This window comes from Gracilinanus agilis, chromosome 5, assembly GCF_016433145.1.
Source record: "Gracilinanus agilis isolate LMUSP501 chromosome 5, AgileGrace, whole genome shotgun sequence".
Taxonomy (NCBI): Eukaryota; Metazoa; Chordata; class Mammalia; order Didelphimorphia; family Didelphidae; genus Gracilinanus; species Gracilinanus agilis.
Window position 1 is genome coordinate 157,783,752 of NC_058134.1, and position 21,497 is coordinate 157,805,248.

Here is a 21,497-nt window from a genome sequence, read left to right on the forward strand (position 1 = left end):
GTATAGATAATAAGACTGTCTAATGTTAACATATTAAAAAAATTTTTTTCTGGGCTATAGCCAAATTGAATAAGCTCAGACGGGTGCTTTAACAAATATCAGATGGATTTCCCTCCTAAAATAAACAAGTTGTATAATTGATCTAGGTTTTAATATTATTCTATATTTACCAGGAGCAAATCGAGTTCTGTGTAACAGCGATATTTCAAAAAATAGGAGTGAGGTCCGGGGACAGAACTCAGGATTTCACGAGTATGAGGAACCCTAGTCAGAAGCAGCTGCCAAGTGACGTTCCATGGGCTGAAGCCAGGTGCCGCTAGTGAGCTAAAGTTGTTTTATTTACATTTAACGTATATCCTGACCCTTTAGAGATGAAATAATTTGCCTGGGCTGCCTCTCCAGCAGGTATCATCGACGTGGCATGAATCCTACAATGAAACCCCCCAAAAAAGACAAGAGGAAAGTAGGGCCAAATTGCTTTCCCTCATAAACTGAGTGTGTTAATTGCTTTAATTAATTTCAGTAGCAATTTTGCAAATGAATTCAATTAAAATTCATATTTGTTAAGTAATGAATGGCCATCTCCAAGAAGCGCTGCCTTATAAAGGCATAAAATGAAACAATTCTTGTCTTCCAGATGCCGGCATGGTTGGCGCTGGTGATGGGCGTGTTCGGGGTGGATATGCGAAGGCAAAGAAGCTGAGCACAAATATGTTATTTGTGGGAATAATTATTAAATTATTTATAAAATTTTATATATATTACATATGTATAAATTATATAAATTTATATAATTTATAAAATAAAAAATATTTTATAAGAAAATAGAGTATACAGGCAGCACGGAAGTGGCAGAGAGCATGAATGAGGACACTTGAAATGGGTGGTTTCTTCTAGGTCGGTAGTACCTGAGTGATTCAGAATAATAAACTAATAATAATAATAGTAATAGTAATAATAATAGTAATAGTAATAATAATAATAATAATAATAATAATAAAGTGGGGGGATGTCGGGCGTGAAGGGGAAAGCCAGAACATGAATCGTGTGACCATAACTTTTCTAAAAAATAAAAATTATAAAATGTTAAAAAAAATAATCAAGTTAATGAAGTTGAGGATAATATTTCTGAGGCAGAAATAAGAAGTAAAAAGATATCAATGTGGGCATACACACATACAAACATACATGTGCTAGTGTGTATGTATTTATAGCCCTTGTGTGTACATATGTATGTACATGTATGTCATGTCTCTATGTACAAATATTCTATATACATTATATAGGCCAGTATATCTCTAGAATTGTTTGTTTTTGCATGGATAGACATATCTGTAGAAATTATATATGTATATACATACACGAGTGTTTATTCATATAACATACATATATATGCACATTTTTATCTATATTTCCAGAGTATGGTAATTGATACTGATAGCAATAGTTGTTTTTTTTCCCAAAAATGTTCATTGGATCCACTACAGAAATTAAATATATATCTGTCTTGTAGAGCTTAAATTTTGAAATATCAAGATTAAATAGCACATTAGGGAAAATACTTATACAGAATCCATTATTTTCAACATCTTCCCTGTCAATCTAGTTGTAATGCCATCATATTAACTGTGTGAGAAATCTCCATTATTCCTAATTTTGTGATACAAAATATAGGAGTGAAGACGTCTATAAATCAGTGGCAAGCCCTTAAGCATGCAGAACAGTAAGCAAGTGTATGAATTCATTAATACAAAACAATAAATCAAACGGAGGGAACCTTGCTTATCATTAGCTCCTGTTTTGAAGGGAATGGCCTATAAATAATTTAAGAGAGATCAAATTACTACATTAGGATGTTGTATGTGTACTGTGCCTTACCCTTAATATTGCATGATGTGCTAGGGCATTTAGCATAGGAAAAAGTTAATTGCTACATGATTTAAGAGTGTATTAGAATTCCAATAAAGTGGTTATGGAAGTTGTAAATAGTTTTGCAGTCATCCATTTTGTAAAATATCACTAATTCATGCAAATTATGGTGAGAGTCTAAATGAACTAATGAAGAATCTGAATTACAAATATTGCTTTTTTTTTTTGTTTTGAAATCACTATATTCTCATTAATATAGAATCTGTTAGGAGGAACCTCTATAGGGAACCTCACCCAAACCATTCCCTTCCCAGTTTTTAAAAATCTCCAGTGAGGGACGTAACTAACCATATCCTGAAGCATTTCATTCTACATTTTCATAATTATATGAATGAAAATTACACAATTTTCATAATTCATATATATACATAATTATATATAAGAGAGATTTCCCTTAAATCTAACTGAAATCTGCCTCTCTACAATTTCATATCACTAATTTTTTTATGTTTTCTAGGACTGATATGAATAATCCTAATCATCCTTCCAGGAAAGGTTCTTCAAATATTTGCAGGACTGCTGTCATGCCCCTCTTATCAAGTTCTCTTTTTTCTAGGCTACTAGGCTAGACATTTCCAATCCCTTCAAACTGTCGTTATAAGACATCTTTTTAAAAATTTTTTAAATTCTGATTAGAAAGCAAACAAACAAAAAAAAGTCAAGTTGCTTAGTCTGTTACTAACTATAAAATATTGGAAGTAATTAAATTATTGAAATGAGAATTACAGATTGATTTTTTGAGTCAAGGATTGGAAGAAATGACTTAAGAAGTAAAACCTTTTTACTATACCCTTTGTGATTCTTATTGACATTATTAATTTGCTTCCTTCATTCACACCCGATATTGTAAGATAAGTCCATTTTAACTTGGACATTCTGGGTGAAATGTAAATCATTCCAAACTGTAGTTTTTATTGTTTTATTAAGCTGTTATAGAGAACAGTTGAGATTAGTCTCTAATTTTTCCCATCTTGGACTTCTATATCTCATTTCCTGAGGCTAGTTTTAAAAATTTGCAACTATTTTTCTAAATTCAAATGTCAATATGTAGGCAGTTCATAAAGTAATTTTATATGAATGTACATATTAATAATGAGAAATAGATAAATTACATTTTCTTATATGATTTTTAATGTGATGAAGCAATCTTTATTCTAGGCAGAGACATAGACTTTCCAACAAAATGTTGCATTCATTGAAATTAAAATTCAAAGAAATGTACCAATTCATTCTATGAATTTGCATTAACTATCTATTTAAATTTTTAAAGAGGATTTCTTCACAAATTTGTGATGTTGGTAGTGTCTGAACATTTTTGTACAGGTAAGGAAACTTATGTCAAGAGATTAAATGGTTTATGGTATATCTCCAGTCCACAATGGAGTGGATCTTAATTCAGCTTCTCAGAGAGGCTTTTTCCCATTATGCAGTACAGCCACTTATTTACAATAGCTCATCATTAACTCAAAGGGTATTTAAAAATAATTATAATGAAGTGATTGAAAATGAAGTAAGCAGAACCTCAAGAACTTTGAACAAAGAAACATCAATACATTTTAGTGATCAGCTGGGAATGACAATTATTAGCTTTCAATGATCCAAGACAGCTTCAAAAGACTAATGATAAAAAAGGCTCTTCACCACCAAAGAAGAAACTGATAACAGTCTGAATGAAGATTGAAGCATATCATTCTTCACTTTATTTCCTCCATGAATGTTTTTTAGTTTAACTGATACATATTTTATTTGATATAATTAATATGGAAATGTTTTTCCCTGCTAGCACATGTGTAACCTATATGATATTATTGACCATCTCAGAGAGGAGTGAGAGCTTAGAAAGAACATGGATCACAAAACATCAGAAAATAATTGTTAAAATTATATCTACATTTAATCTGGAAAAATATATAAATAAATCATAAAAATTATCAAAGGAAACTAAATGTTTTACTTTTTAAAACTTTTAGTTTAATTCAGATGAAATTCAATGATGTGTTGGTTCCCTCAGGTGAAAACAAGACCAAAAGGGAATTTAAGAAGATATATTAATCTAGTTGTTTTTTTTTTAATTTTCACTAAAGGTCCATCTCTTTAGATCCTGAATTTTAATGCAGAGTTAGAAACTCAGAGTTCAGTTATTTAAAAATGCAGCTGGGCCAGAATCCTATCTACAATGACCCCAACAAATGGTTAGCTTATCTTCCCTTTGTGAACTCAAGTGAGAGGTATCTGTTATTTCTGAAGGCAATTTATTGCCTTTATCATCCTAATAGGAAATTACCATAGTGTAAACAGAAAATTTGCCTTTGAATCTTACAAAGATTTTAGTTTTGAAATCCTAAGAAAGCTATCAAAACTTTCAGATCTTTATTTGTAAAATTAAAATAATACTGGTCCTTTCTGACTCATGGTGTGAAGAATGAATCTAGTACAGCATAAAATTCTATTATAAATGTGTTATCCATCTATCTAATTATTATCATTTTATTTCTCTGTATGACATACAAAACCTTTTCCATAGTGTGATATGTTGGTCCTATATATGTCTTCTTGGACAAAAATATGACATTTAATTTATTTTTACATATTAGACCTTCAGAGACTTAAAAATATGTACTTTCAAGTTGATTTTTCTCTACACTAAATATCCTCAATTTCTTCAATAAGTCATGGTTTATAAATACTACTTATATACTATAGGCTGAAGAGATTAGGAACCCAGCAGATGAAAATTACATTTTGGAATGGTGATGGGAAGATTTTTCTCATTAAATATTTTTTTCAATAAACAAAAATAAAATTTCTATTCATTCCATGTCTCTTCCCCCATTAAAGAAAAACAAAGCTTTCCTAACTTACATAAACAAGCAAAACAAATTTCTTAATTGACTTTCAAATAAATATGTCTATGACTATATCTAATAAACGTATCTACATATAGACATATACAGGTTAGCTAGGTGGCATAGTGAATATGAATGCTGGACTTGGAATTAGGAAAACATTTTTATGAGTTTGAATCTGACCTCAGACACTTGCTAGCTATGTTACCCAGGGTAAGCTGATTAACCCTCTCTGCCTGCAAAAGGAAATTGCAAACCACTCCAGTATCTTTGCCAAGAAAATCCCTAATGGGATCAGAAAGATTTGGATGTGACTGAACAACAGATTAAATATGTGTGTATGTGCATGTGTGTACACATACATGTATGCACATATATTTACAAACATCAAGATACAGAGTTATAGCTATAGATAAAAAGATTGTCCATCAATTCCTCCCTCCCTCCATCTATCTCTCCATCCATCCATCCATCTATCTATCCATCTCTCTCTCTGTATACCTGCATATATATATATATATGTATCTAACTGTTGCTCTGTCTGTATCTATTTTTATCTTGCAATCTGTCCTCTGAATCTATCATTTCTGCTTTAGGAGGAGGGTAGCTTGTTTCATTTGCTCATACTGTAATGTAATTTTTTCACCCATTCTTAAATTAATAAGCACAGAGGGTAAGGTATTATTTTGTTAATGCTATACCTGGGAGCCTGCACCAGTATGTTTCCTTACCACAAATCATCATTTGACATCAATTAGCCAGCCAGACTTTCAGAAAGTACAATTTATGAAGTCTATTTAATAAGAACATCTGGTTTAAGCAGCCTTCCTAAAGTTGTGACTTTATCATCAATATATCCAAAGTCCAGAGAAAAGTAATTTCAAACTTCAAAAGTATAAGTGACAAAAGGGGAAACACAGCTCCCCATCAGTTAAAAGATTTTTTTATCCCTAATCCCCAGTATGAAGAACCCCCCAAAGCTCTTCATCAGCATACTGTAGCTATCTACAGAGCTTCTTGTATTGCATTTTCTTCAAGTATTGACTAGCCTGCAATTGCCCTGGGAATGCTGTTGGGATGTAGATGTGAAATATGCAACTTTCCAATCTCTCAAATTAACCCTTGGTTGAAGGGAGTAGAGAAAGGACTGAGGCTGAGATGCTCACTATTACCCTCAAGGCAGTTTTTTTTTTCAGGAATGTGTCTAGAAGGACTTCTACTCCAAAGCAATGAGAGTCTGGAAAAGGATTGCTATGAGGATCAGAGAAGATGATACCAGTAAATTATTTACCACATTGTTGGGTATATAGTGGGTGACTAATATTTGTTACTATCCCTCCTTCAAATGTCTAATTGTTAACAGCTTTCTATTTTTATTTAAAGTACATCGGATATGGCTGGATCAAGTTAAAAAAAAAAAAATATATATATATATATATATATATATATATATATATTTGTTTCTGTGTCACATTGCTCTATTTCATCCAGTGGATTTTACAGAGGCCTAATTGATCAAGGAATTTCAACTTGTTATCTAAAGATCATGGCTAATTGATTCAATAAAGGTTTTCTCACCTGATTAAGGTATCAGAGTATAGTAGCTTGTTATATACTTTAAGTGGAGTGAAATAATTGGGTGATTGATTGACTTAGTTGATTCCCAGCCTTATGCTTACAACCAAGTCCATATTTTCAAATGTGTCCTATTCAGTTTTTCAGGTTTTATGTGTGTATGCCTGCAATTAAAAATACATGCAATCATCCATATTTCCCTGCTTTCTTGCTTATAAATAGTTAAATGATTTCATTTTTAATTTGAAGATGGTAAGAGAGTGAACTTTGGGCAAAGAATAAATATTTTTAAAAATTGTCCAGGGGGCAGCTGGGTAGCTCAGTGGATTGAGAGCCAGGCCTAGAGACAGGAGGTCCTAGGTTCAATCCCGGCCTCAGCCACTTCCCAGCTGTGTGACCCTGGGCAAGTCACTTGACCCCCATTGCCCACCCTTACCAATCTTCCACCTATGAGACAATATACCAAAGTACAAGGGTTAAAAAAAAAAAGAAAAAAGAAAAGAAAAAAAAATTGTCCAGTTAAGGACTTCTCAGAACAATTGGAAAATCAGGAAGGGAATGAGTTAATAAGATAAATCCAACTAATTTTGAATAGCAAGAATTGTCCCTATAATGAAAAAAAAAGTATTTTCCATGTTAACATTAATAAATTATAAGAAAGGACTATTTTTGAAAAGTCTTTCTTCTTAGGTTTATTGTCAAATTTAAGAAGGTAGTTTGGCTTATCATCTTGTAGATATGATAAAGTTAAAAAGTACATTCACTTGGGAGAATCTATATAACTGTGCTTAAATTTTCATTGGCAGTGGTAGCCTTTGGGCTTCATGTTAAAGGTTGTCAACCATACTCAATGAATATAAATTTATATGGAGAGGCTTTAAAATTATTTTTGTTTTTCCCAAAGAATGAACAACAATTCATGAATCCTTTTCATCACTGAATGGATGTTGATATGGATGGAGATGACTGAGAAGGAATTGTTAGTTTTATCTTCAGCACTTTGAGCAACTTATTCTAATTATTGTTCTTTTCATCACCTCAAACTTATTCATGAAATACTGCCAGCTTTCTAGGAACTTGAAGAAACGACAAGATATTAAATTGTGCAGGATGTAAAATTAAATTTTTTCCTCTAGCTTTAAATACTCTAACTTAGTTGCCTTAACTCATATTTTTTTGAAACTGGCTCACATATATAATATACTTTAAAGCTTATAAAGTGTTTTCCTTACTATAAACCCCTTCCCTCAAACAACACAAATCCACAAATCCTACTATGACATAAGTGTTGTGCCCCCAATTTGGAGGATAATCTACTCACAAATTTGGAGCGAGACCTACCTATAGTTCAGGAACTTAAGCATGTCATAGTCTTCTCTAATCAGCCTGATCTCAAAACTACCTTCACCTCTGCTGTGACCATCAGGCCACACCAAGGACACATTTTTGCCTGGTCTCCAAATCTAGACTGTGTATCCCACCACCCATTCTTAATCGGCTTCTTTCTCCGTAGTTAATTGCCACGTGAATATTACCTTTGTGACTATGAAGGATATATCCATTGGCCCATGATTCTACTTAGAATCTCTGCTTCTGAGCTATGACTACCAAGATGGTGCTCCTTTGACCTACTAACAATTCATTCTCACTCATACCCATCCATGCCAACTCCATGATATTTACCCTATCTCGGTCTCACCTAGCCATCTACTGTGCCTCATGAAATTCCTACCATTAATATATTTCCCTTCATTTGAAACCTGTGACAAATCATTACTTACATTTTGCATTTACCTCCATGTACATATTGCCTACTCCTCTCCCCCCCCTGTATAATGCAAATTTGTTGAGGGAAGTGACTATTTTTGTCTTTATATCCACTGGGCCTAATCCACATTGTCTTTCACATAGCCAACTGTTAAATAAAAATGTTATGTAGCACATAGGCTAGTCTTGGGATCATAGATTTAGATCTGGAAAGCAATTTAGAGGCTATGTAGGCTACTTCCTCATTTTAGAGATAAGGAAACTGAAGTTGAGAGTCCAAGTGACTTGCTTAGGGTTAAAATGTCAATAAATGTGGCAGCAGGGATATGAACCAGGAAACAAACTTAGTGAATTGTAATGGATCACATGCCAAGGAAAATATCATTCCTCTTGTCCTATATTGATTATTAGTTCCAAAGTGACCTAGCAAAATAGGATGAACGAGTAACTATAGTCATCACTCTCTCTCGGCTCCAAGCCATATTCTGGTCTTATAAATGGATGATATGAACACAAAGTGACTGAAAAAGCTAAGATCATGTATGCTGGGGTGAAGGAGAGGAAAGAAAGTGGTCTTACCTGGAGGGAAATTATTATATTATGTAGCCCTCTGGTTCTTCAACATTGTGCATCTCTCTGTTTTATCATGCTAAAGATGACATCTCAGACACTAACATGATTACTCACATGGAGTGTTTATTAGAATTGAATCCTTGTAAATAAATATTTATTTCTAGCCCAATAGAATCTTCTTTTATTGATGGAGGAACCCTTTTTAGAAGGACATTGAAAACATATTTACGCCCTTTCTCTCATGAAATAATGGTGTTTACATTATCTCACCACAACCTCATAGATTATTTTTAAATAACCTTATAATATCCCTGAAAGATGAATAGTGACTATTTTAGCAAAATTACAAATGACTTGCTTGAGTTAGTCAGGGCAAGCAAGACTATAACTCCAACACTTTTAATCTTTCTTCATAGCTCTTTCCATCAGACCATTAGTGCTTTAAGTATCCTGGTCGGGTCACAGTTTGGAGTATGATAGAAGAAGGGAGTGGTGGCAAATTGCTAGAACTGCCCCTTGGATCCTGAACTCTTCAAGACTCAGATAACATATAATTTTCTACTAAGAGATCTTTCCTAATTTTTTTTTCAGTCATTTTAGTCCTATCCAACTTGACTCCATTAGGGTTTTCTTGGAAATGATACTGCAGTGGTATGTCATTTCCTTCTCCAGCTTGTGTTACAGATGACAAAATTAAAGCAATGTGGGTCAGTGACTTGTCTAGGGTCACATAGCTAGAAAGGGTCTGAGGCTGGATTTGAATTCATAATAATGTCTTCCTGACTCCAGTCCAGCACTCTATCTGCTGTACCTCCTACACTCCCCTTCTTCTCTATCTACTTTAGTTTTATAACTTCTTTCCATGGCAGTATTCATTTTTGTATTTACTTCCCTATTTTCAAACATGTTGAATTCTTCCATTAGAATATAAGCTCTTAGAGGGGTGGCACAATAACTTTTTTGTATTGGTGTTCCCAGTACTTGGAACACTGTAGACACTTAAAGCCTGTAGAATTATTGGTGGCAGTTTTGAGAATTAATTGAGAAAGAATGTTACTGGGAATATATCCATGAATTAAGGCTTAGTGCCCAGGAAGTGCCATTTGACTATGTCAAATCAGCTAATTTATCCTCTCCCTCTCTACACTCTTGAGGCTGTGTCCAGTGTTACTGATAAATAAAGCATAGTAAGCAGAATGAAAAGAAGTTTAGCTTTAGAATTAGACTTGAATTTAAATTTCAGCTCTGTTGTTAACTATCTGTTTAATCTTGAGCAATACATCTGATATCCTCAGACCAGTTTCCTTCATCTGTAAAATGAGGGAGGTGGGCCAGAGGGCTTCTGAGTTCCCTTTATACTCTAGATTAGTGATTCCCAAAGTGGGTGCCACCGCCCCCTGGTGGGTGCTGCAGCAATCAAGGAGAGCGGTGATGGCCACAGGTGCATTTGGGGGAAGTGAATAACTGTAAGGGGGCAGTGATAGTATGTGACAGGGGGTGCTAAGTAATATTTTTTCTGGAAAGGGGGTGGTAGGCCAAAAAAGTTTGGGATCCACTGCTCTAGATGGATCATTCTTTTCTAATCTCACATAATAAATATATTATATTCTTTCACAATAGCTAATTCCTCTGAAATATAATATCTTATAAAATTTAACTAGTTTACAAGGGCTAGAAACTTTAATTATATTTTCTTAGGAACTGGGTATTACTCATTGAAATTCTAATAGTTTCATAAGCAAAATTTTCAAAGGAACACTAGAAATCAATTTCAAAAATCTATATTTTAAGAACAATAATCTTCACTGTTGCTAATTATATTTATATCATGAAATTTAAATTTGCCCCCAAATTTAATCTAGTTTGTGTGAATCCATTCCCAGAATAGCTTCCTCATTTCCTTTGCCCAGGAATCTTTTTTCATATTTAACCTTATTTGCAGATATGAAAAATATTTTATATACAAATCTCACCCTTCACAAAATATGCCCAGCAAGTAATTCCTCCTTGTGACACTGGGTACATGATAATAATAAAAAAAAAGTTTGGAATTTCATATGATGTCTGGATGTTTTCAGAAAGAAATTACGTCATTGTGCTTATCACTCTCTAAGGCAGATGGGACCTGTCACCACACCAGCAGGAAAAACCCATCAATTCAACTGTGACAAAAGAAGTCACCCATTTTGAATATTAATGACTGACTTAAGTTGTAAAACATGCCAGTAGTCATGAGGTTCTTTCTAATTTTATTCATATAGTAATGAATCACATACCCATGAAAGGCTAACATCTGAACTGGACTTTTGCTCCTTCTTAAATCAAAGTTAATTGGGTGTCCATTATTCATTATTTACTCTTCTGAATTCAGGCAATTGATTAAGATAAATTGAGATTATGTACCTTACTTAAAGGTAAGATGATTTCTTCTTCACCTAAAGGACAAGGAAAAGGCTATTTCAGAAGAAAGGTGAAAAAACCTTCAGGTAATATCAACTTTTTTATCCAGGAAGATGACTGTTCAAGGTAGGACTTTGGCTCTTCACAGAACATTTGGTTTAAAGGAAAGCCATAGAGATCATAGCAATGGTTCCCACTCTGTTCCCTTTTATTGTTAGGGATGAAATGAAAAGCAAATACGCTGAAAGTAAGTAGATTGTCAAAAAGGAAGCAATAAAGCAACAATTCCCAATAAGGAATTCACTACACATAATGTCCTCTGCTTTTAGGACTACTATACCAGATGGTCCAACTGCTCTACATTTAAATGAATATAAAAAGAGTAACAAATGACCTATAAATTAATAAAAGGTAATTCTGTTCTTGTCTGAAAGATTAAAGTCAACAAGGTTTCCTGGAGGTTAAAAATAAAGACAAGCACAAGAATGTTCCCTCAGGAATATTCTATGGCAGTTGTGCAGATATCCTAATTACCAAATATAATTGGAAAAAGAAGTCACTAAAACTTAAAATATATATTAAGTATAATGATAATAGATAAGTAAAATAATGGTGACTCTGCCTTTTTCTCAAAACATAGGGTTATATTGTGTTTAGGAAGCATAAAAAGTCAAGATTAAATCATCACAAGATAGAATCAAATTTTCCAGTAAAATGTGTCTTTCATAAACAAAGAAACATTTTCAAATATAAAATAGTACTTTTTAAAAGGTACTCTCATGGCATATCTCTTAAGATAATTTTCAAGTTAGGTTTTTCAAGAAATGAAGTCTCATTGAATGTAAAATAACATGTCCATCAAAATAGAACTCCATACACCCTAGAAGAATAAATTTAGCTCAGGGAATGATTTTCTTATACATTTTCTTTACTCAACATGTCCCACTCACTTACTGGTTTAGTTCTGTGGATAGCACCTTCCAAAAGTCAAACCTTTGAATCAACCAATTCACATAGATTTAGAGTTGGAATGTCCATTAGAGGTCATTTAACATGGATGAATAAATTAAAGCCTAGATGTTTTAAAGTTTATTTTATTAGTATCTTCTTTTAATTTATAATTTCTCTATATTCTTCTAGTGCTGTACCATTTCTTCCCAGACACACATCCATGTTAAACTCTCTCTGTCTCTCTGTCTCTGTCTCTGTCTCTGTCTCTCTCTCTCTCTCTCTCTCTCTCTCTCTCTCTCTGTCTCTAGAACCCTGCTTATCTTACATGCTCCTCAAGCACAAAAGTGGATTGTTCTAGTTCTATATATTCCCCTTCCTCAATGCTATGAAAGGTCTTAATGGCAAACTACACATGTGTGTGTATGTGTGTGTGTGTGAAGGGCAGAGCATGAGAGGGAATGGCCAAACAGAGTCTATTAATGGAAACATACTCAGTGGAAATCAGTGGGAAAGTGTCTAAAGCATGGAAAAGGACATCTCTATATTATGAGTCATAGAGATGTCCTTTTCCATGCTTTAGACACTTTTCCACTGATTCCTTCTAATGAATGTAAGGCTAACTAAAACTTTTAATTGCCTTCTCATTGGAAGAACCAAGCATACAATTGAAAGACTTAAATGGTGAAATGTGAGTCATTTTTTCCTCTCTTGCTATCTATAAGGTGTGAGAATAACTGCCTTTGTTCCAGTGGCCTAGTTTTCCCTCCTCTCACTGGATTTGCCCAGGAGTACATGGATTCTAAGACAAGTCTGTATCTGGTATGTGGTAAACTCCTGTTTGTGTCCCTCTTTCCTTTGTTTTTTTTTTTTTTAGAGATTTTTTTTTAAACCCTTGTACTTTGGTGTATTGTCTCATAGGTGGAAGATTGGTAAGGGTGGGCAATGGGGGTCAAGTGACTTGCCTAGGGTCACACAGCTGGGAAGTGGCTGAGGCCGGGTTTGAACCTAGGACCTCCTGTCTCTAGGCCTGGCTCTCACTCCACTGAGCTACCCAGCTACCCCCATCCCTCTTTCCTTTGTTGAAGGGCCTTATGAAACTAGAAGAAGAAGCATCCTTGCAGAGTGACTTGCTTGGCCAAGTAAATCTACTTGACAGCCCAGGAATAATATCCTATAAGCAAATTAGTTTTTCAAGAGGCGCTTGTCCATTGTTAAGCCACAGAATGAATATTTGTAAGAGCCACTTGAAAATTAAGTCCATTCTCCCCTGGCACCAAAGTGGCAGAAGAAAAAGTATACTCCAGTTCTTGGGGATGTTTGTATTTTGGTTCTTACTGTACCTTTTTCTATAAATACTCCATTTGTAAAAGTAAATTGATAATAGTTACTTATTGATACTGAGAGATATTGGTAGTTTTATGAGAAAACACTTGTGGGTAACTTAAATATTACTGGGGTTAGAGAAGGGGGAGAAGGAAGACTGACTGGACAGGGATAACAGACTGGAACTAACAAATTGGGGAAACACAAACCCCGCCAAAGTACAAGGAATGGGAAATTATGGATTGGCAGTTGATACCAACTGCCACCACAGATCCACCTAGCCTGGGAGTCTGTGAAACTAACAAGTGAGTAGACTGGAACCAAAGAATTTTAAAATACAAATTTAATACAGACTGTAGGGTTAGAGATGATGGGAGAGGTCACACTTAACCTAAAACACTAAGGATCAAATTCAGGGTTAAAAGTTGAAGATCTGGGAAATCCCTACACTACAGTAAAGAGGCAGCTAAGACACAAGGGACAAATGGGATCTCACATAGATGATCAATAAGTCTTGATTAGTAGTAGTCCAAGTATACTCCAAGAGCACAGGAACCAGCCAAATAACTCTTCAGAGAAAAATTAGGGAGTCTGACTTTGCTTGTCCACCAAGCAAGTCAGAAATCCCAACCTCTGCTCCTTGATCCTGCTAGTAGTAAGGACTCAGGTGTTACTTAGAGATACCCAAAATCCACAGGTCTCTCAGGTCAGTGGTTTCTCAACTCCTTCAAAACCCCAACGACATTTAGAGAGAATCCACTGTGTTCTAGGTTGGAATCTCAGCTCCTGCCTGCCTGTCTAAACTTCTAAATCTGTGTTAAAACCTTTTTTCCCTCTTAGAGTAGGTTATATGAGACTTAGTAGATAATTAATGACAGTGGCAAATGATATTTTTGATAATTATAAATTTATAGTTATTAGTCAAAATACAATAGAATAATGGCTTAATCAGATAGCATTAGGAAAGTCTCATAAAACACACATGCAAAAATATTTTTTGAATGAAATTCATACAGTAGAGGATTTCAGGCAAATAGAATTAACTATCAAAACAAAACGTATTTAATGAGCCCTTTTAAAAAGTAGTTTTGGATTATTCCATAATTTCATCAGTGAATGGAGACTTCTACTTAATATCATCATGAGCTATGATTTACACTAATTCCTGGCAAGTTACTTGGGCTTGCCCAAGATCGCATATTTACTATGTGTCAGAAGTGAGTGTAGAACAAAAGGCTTTTTTTTTTTTGATGGCTAAGCTCCAAGCTTTATTTGCTATGCTATGTTGCCTTTTTTAAGAATTACATATTATTTTCTAAGAGTAACCCACTCTCTTGAAAAGTATTTTAATAACTCTCCTTATCATCATTTTTTCTTTGAAGAACTTCTTATCAGTGTATTAGCTCATGGATTAGAGTACTTCATTAACACCTACAGGAAAAATGTTAATAGAAAATTTAAAATAAATATACAACAGGTACTCTTCTGCCCTTTTTCTGATCCTAAGGAAGAGTAAAGTACATAGAGATCTTAAAGAAACAGAAGGAAAGAACAATTTAGTAGATTAAAGGCAAGCATTTTATAGACTAAATGTAAAGGCTAGTCACTGTATTGACAGGCCACTGGAAACAATAATTCCCTTTCCTTGGGTTACTTGCTTCTTTAAGCCTGTCTTGAAGAGATAAGGAAAATTTGGGGCACTGATTGATTTTATCCTGTGCAAATTGGCAAAAATGTTTACTTTTCAGTCCATCTCAGTGAAGACTTTAGGGGTTTTTGTTTGTTTCATTTTTTTATCTTCTGCCCCTGAATTGCACTTTATTTTCCATGGTATCAATCTCTCCATTGTCTCATTGCAAAAATATGTTTCTTTATTTGTCATCAATAATCTCTACCTGAATGATACCACAGCAGTTAATTTGCCTTCATCAGCTACTAACATGCACTGTAATCTCAAATTCTATTTTTCTGATAATAGGGATCACTATGGAACAGAGAAGTTCTTACATTCATTCCTTTGCCTATGTTCCTTACTCAAATATTGAGTTGGGGTATACTAGATAACTGAAAATTATAAATGGTCATCATGAAAATTAGAAATCTTCCAGTGGGCATATATACTCTTTATTGCATTAACAAGGACAACTAATATACATTAGTATTTATTTAGGATGGGTAAAGCTAGCATGTTCTCCAATATGGTAGATTATACTGATAGAATAGAGAGCCATATGGCAAAGAGGAGAGTGTGATTGGCCAAGAGTTAGAAAGACTTGAATTTAAATCCATCCTCAGACTTATCTGTGTGACTGAGCCTCTGTTTCCCTCAGTTTTCCTTGATGATAAAATGGCACCTATCCACCAGGAGTTTTTGAAAATCCAATGAGATTATATTTGTAAAGCACTTAGCATAGTGCCTGGAACACAGAAATTACTATATAAATGTCTGCTGCAGTTGTTCTTAGTGAAAGAAAATGTTAATACCACAACATAAATAATGAGCAGATGAATTTTTTAAAAAATCTTGGAAAAAACTACCCAGGATAATGAAGAGTAAGATGAATGGAACCAAGAGGACACTCTATACAGCTATGGATTTAATATTTGAAGAAAACATTAAGTGAAAACTCAAAAAATATAAGCTATATATTTTGCCAGATGATGCCTTCTGTTGTGGAGAGCAGAGGAAGAGGCTGAATTAAAAAAAATAATAATTTAATTTGAAAAAAGAAAGAACATATCCATAATGAATTAATTAATAATACTCATAAATGCAACATCAGAATATTCACAAAACCTTAATTTACTGAATAAATAATATAATTTGGAACTATTAGTTATAAGGATGACATGGCCAAATGGAAAAGGGCAGCAACAATTCTTGCTGGTTAATAATGTAGAGATTTGGGGAAATTCAAAAATATTCACTATTGATTGAATAGGAAAGTAAATATAGAAAAAGGAAGATGGGTTGGTGTTCAGAGTGGTTCAACAATATGAGTCGAAGAAGGCCATTTTATAACTATGTAGCATGCAAAGAAAACAAATGAAGAAAGATACAAGGATAATAATAATAATTGCTAACAATATGGAAGAGTACCTTAATATGGAGGTTAAAGTGCTTGCCCAGGATCACACCACCTTTAATTATCTCTAGGAGGATTTGAACTCATCTTGCTTTCTCCAAATTCCCTTTCAACTCTGAATCTATGATTTCATAATCATTGCTAAGTTTAGGCTTCCATTTTCTACACACTGAAAATCTAAATACCAAGATGATTGCACTCAAGGAACTTAATTTATTATTTATATTCTATGTCTGTCTCCGTGAAGAACAAATTGAGAAACAGAGAACATTAAAATGATAACTAGTCTCAAGACACCAACACTCCCTCTATGTCTGACAAAGGCAGGTAAATAGCATAGCAAACACGGAGTCACATAAACCTGAGTTTAAATCCTGCCTCAAACTCTTGTTGACCTGTTTGACCCTGGAAAAGTCACATAATTTATTTCAATCTTGCTTTTCTCATTTGTAAAAGTTGGATATTAATATTACCTGACTCTCAGTGTTGTTATAAGGATTCAAATTAAGGGTGTATGTAATGCAATTTATAAATCTTACATAAACATTAGCTATTTTTATCACTATCAAGGGTAATTGAAAACAGTGGGACAATAAATATTTCTCTATATCTAACCAAGATGAGTTATTTTCTGAGAAAATGACATTTTGACTAATAAAGGAAAAGATAGACCCACCAAGTCAATGCCTAGTGGGCTGTTCTTTTTTGCCCTTGTTAAGCCACAAGCTTTTGAATTTCCAAATAGAAGCAGAACCAGGAAAAGTAATATCAAACTATCTAGTCAGTGACGTGGTTGCTGTAAAGCTGCATCTACTAAGCATCTTAGCCTTTTATTTTCCTGGAGTACTCTCAGATTATTCTCTTCTAGCACCCCAAAGTCACTGAATTATTATTCAATGTTCCTCTGCACCCAAAATAAAAAAAAACAATACCCCCACTCCATATCATTCATTACAAAAGCATTACAAGTAGATATATGTGAGGGAATGAGGTCAGCTTTGTTTGGTTTTCTTGTGGCACAAGCTTTTGCTTACACTGTAACATTTGATTTTATCTACTAGTTCTTATTTAAGATATTAGAGATTAAGTCTTCATTCCATGGTTCCCTTTATTTAATCAATGTCCATTTCTACATGATGCCTAACATTTAAATTTTGTAAGAATTCTATGTTTTTACTTATTTTTTTCAATTTTTATCTGATTTCGCATGTTAGTAAAAATATTTATTGTCTTTGTTAGTACTTTGGAAATTAGTAATTGTCCATTGGATATGATTAATTTTCCACTTGTAAATTGTCAGTTAAAAATAAAAGGGGCCTGGGAAAGCATTTGGATGATATCTAAGGATCTGGGGAAATCTGGTTTAGGATTTAGGGAGTAAAGACCTGAGGCATGTATCTTAGGGTGCAGAAAACATGGTCTTATACAGATCCGGGTGACTAAGTGTAAAAAGGAAGAGATTGAAGATGATGTCAGAATAAGGGGAATAGCTAGAGAAACTTTGTTGGAGGATATTTTAATTATCATTGCCATGGAGATAAATCCTAAAATTATATTCAGATTTCATTTCTCCTCTTAGCTCTAGTCCTAGTTATCTAACTATCTGTCAGACATCTCCAAATGGAGGGTCTTCTCATTTCTTAAACTCAATATGGTACAATCTGAATTAATTATCTTCCTGAAGTAATTCTGCAGCCCAATATTTGGATTGCTGGATTTGGAGACAGGAAGACCCGAGTTTAATTTCTACTTCAGATACTTACCATCTGTATGACTTTAGGCAACTTATTTAACTTTTTGCCTTTTTTCCTTATCTGTAAAATAGGGGTATTAATGCCACCTTTCTTATAGGATTATTTTAAGGATCAAATGAGATAACATATGTAAAGTGGCCTGCGATCCTTAAAGTAACCTACAAATTTTAAATAGGTATTAATCCATTCTAAACCTGGACTTCCTTTTTTCTGTTGATGATATCATGATTTCTCATTAACTTATATTTGACCTTAGAATCTTCTCTCTATGGTAACCTCCTTCAATTATGTCTCTGACCTTTGTCTCAACCTCTCAATTCATATTTCCACAACTCCAGTTCAAGCTTTTCATGACACCCAGTCTAAGACTATTATAAATATTTCTTGGTTCTGCCTCTCCCTTCTATAATCCATCCTTCTTGCAGTTCTGAAAATCATATTCTTATTATATGGCTTTGACCCTGTCATTTGGCCATTCTAAATGCTTCTTGAAGGCAGGGACAATTTCATTTTTGTCTTCATATTTCAAAAACTATGTATTGTCTGTGGACACAGCATACACATAATAAATATTATCTGATGGATTTATTCCCTATTGCCTATTGAGAATAAAAATTTCTGAGTGTCTAGCAGTTAATGCCTTCTATATCCTGAATATTATCTACCTTTCTAGCCTTTTATTTTGTCAACGTTTCAATCAAATTGGGTTACTAGCAATTTACTCATTTTCCCCTGCTCTCTTTATGTAATTCTAGGCATGCATGCAGGCGATGCCTTGTGTTGACAGAGAGAGGACAACCCCATATTTTTTCTCTCATTCCATGATTAATTTAATTTTCAAATGAGCCTCCATTTCAGTATAAATGGGAAGTCATATTTACCTTCTATTTTTTATTATACTTTTGTAAGCCTTGATTGGGACACCAAAGCCAACAATGGAATAGCAGACTAGAAAGTTTTTATCCTCTACTACTTCCAAGATGTTTACACATTTTTCTGAATACCTTATGCTATAAATGAATAGATAAGAAAAGAAACCAAAGCAATAGAAAGGAAAAGACAAGGATATGTGTTTTACTATAAATACCTTGTAAGAAGAAAACTTAATTTATTATATTTATATCCCTGAGCACCTAACATAGAATCTGGAACAGAGGTAACTAATAAATATTTATAGTTTGATTTATGGATAGCAAAATACATTTTTCACGAACTTAATTTAGAAGTGGAGTATAAAAGAAATAATTCCATGACATGAAATATTAAAAGATACATGCATTGGTTATAAAGTCAGTGTATGTCACTTAATTCTCTGAAGGTATTTAAAATTGGGATAAATTGATAGCATTTAGTAATTGTAAAAGTGATGATTGATAGACACTCTATCATGCATACCAAAGTGTCTATTCTGTATCTTTTTTTTTCACTTTAAGCTATCTCTACCCCACTTTGGTCTTGTTAAAGGAGCTTTTCTCAGACTGTAATGAAGAAAAAAATTAAGTCATCATTGTCAAATTTCCTCTACTCTTTAGTTCTAAATTTCAAATCCCCTCATCATCATCATCATCTCCCATTCTTCTTTGCTTTAGTTTTTGCAGAGGATGAGATCCTTCTCTTTGCCAAGGACAGCCCATGTAGTTTTATCAGTGATCCTATTCCTTCCTTATTTCCTTTGGGACCTTAACCCTTAGATCATTCCTTTTGATTCCCTATTTTTTAATCTAGCAACTCCTTCCCTCCTAACTACAAACATGTTCAGATCGCTCATCTTTTAAAACAAGCAATTGACACCTTTCATTTGACTCTATCAACCTTTCAAACTGTATAAGGATATTTCTTCTCTTTCATAAATTCCTAGAAAATGTTACTTGTACTTACTTGTTACTTGTTACCTTCCCTTTTTCATCTCCCACTCCTCGGACATTTGCAGTCTGTCTTCTAGCACTAATAAACTAAAACTCTTTTCCCAAGGTCATCATTGATCTCTGAATTTCTAAATCTAAGGAACCTGGCTTAGTCATCTTCAATAAAAATAGTGTTGAACTTCTTCACAATATTTCACTCTGCTTTCATGTATGCTTTCATGTTTTCTCCTGATTCTCTTTCTCTGATTTTTTTCATCTCCTTTTCTGGGTCACCTTCCATACCCTACACTCAGGGCTGTATCCTTGGTGACCTCCTTTTCTTTCTTTGTCCTCCTTCTTGGTGGCCTTATAAGTTCCAATGACCCCAATTATTATCACTATGATGATTATTTTAAGGATCAAATGAGGCAATATATATGAAGTGTTAATCTTTAAAGTAATATACAAATGCTAAATAGCTATTAATCCAATCTAAATTTGGACTTCCTTTTTGCTGTTGATGGTGTCAAGGAAAATCTTGCATTAACTCAGGCTTGACTTTTGACTCTTTGATCTACCTGACTTACATATCTAACTAGTATTTCTCTAAGCTTCAATACTATGTTTCAAATTGTTTAACAGACATCTTCAAGTCAACATGTATAAAGGAGATCTCATCTCCCTCAAACTTACCCGTTCTAACTTCCCTATTTCTTTTGAATCACCAAAAATTTCAAATTAAGTCTTCTCCAATATTCTTTTATCTTAAAGACTAGTCCCTAAATACGACTGTTTGATATATCTCATCAGTTTTACCTCTACAGTCTCACATCTAGCTCTTTTTCTATCCTTCCCCCATAACCAACATAATTTAAATAGCATTATTGTTACCTGAATTATTGCACCAACTTCTAACTGACCTCTTTGTCTTTAATTCCTACACTCCCCCCATCCATCCTACACACAGCTGCCAAATTGAAATGGTTTAAGTACTGGTTTGAACACATTGTTTTGCTGTTCACAAAGCTCCAGTACTTTCCAGTTATGTTTAGGATAAAATGCAAGCTCCTATAAGCAGCTAGATGGGGCAGTGGGTAGAGTATGAAGGACTAAAGTTAGGAATATTCATCTTAAACCTTTACAGCTGTGTGGCCCTAGGAAAGTCACTTAACTCTGCTTTCCTCAGTTTCCTCATCTATAAAATGAAGAATGAAGAAGGAAATGAGAAACCATTCCAGTATTGTTTGCCAATGAAAACACTAAATGGGGTTAAGAAAAATTAGACATATGTGAAAACAACAAAAAGGAAGCTCCTTTATCTGGCATTAAGATTCTTTACAATTTGGATCCAAACCGTTATTTTTTCTTAAGGTGAAAATTCATTACTTTTGATTGAGCAAAACCCTGCTTGTTGCCCTATCTCAGAGATGACAAACATTTTAGAGATGG

The 21,497-nt window shown here is 33.9% G+C and overlaps 1 protein-coding gene across 2 annotated transcripts in view; it reads right to left on the reverse strand.

The window, feature by feature from the left end:
* The window catches only part of MAGI2 (membrane associated guanylate kinase, WW and PDZ domain containing 2), a 1,708,818-nt gene that overhangs the window by 1,084,003 nt on the left and 603,318 nt on the right, over positions 1 to 21,497 (reverse strand). The gene's annotated exons all lie outside the window — the stretch shown is intronic.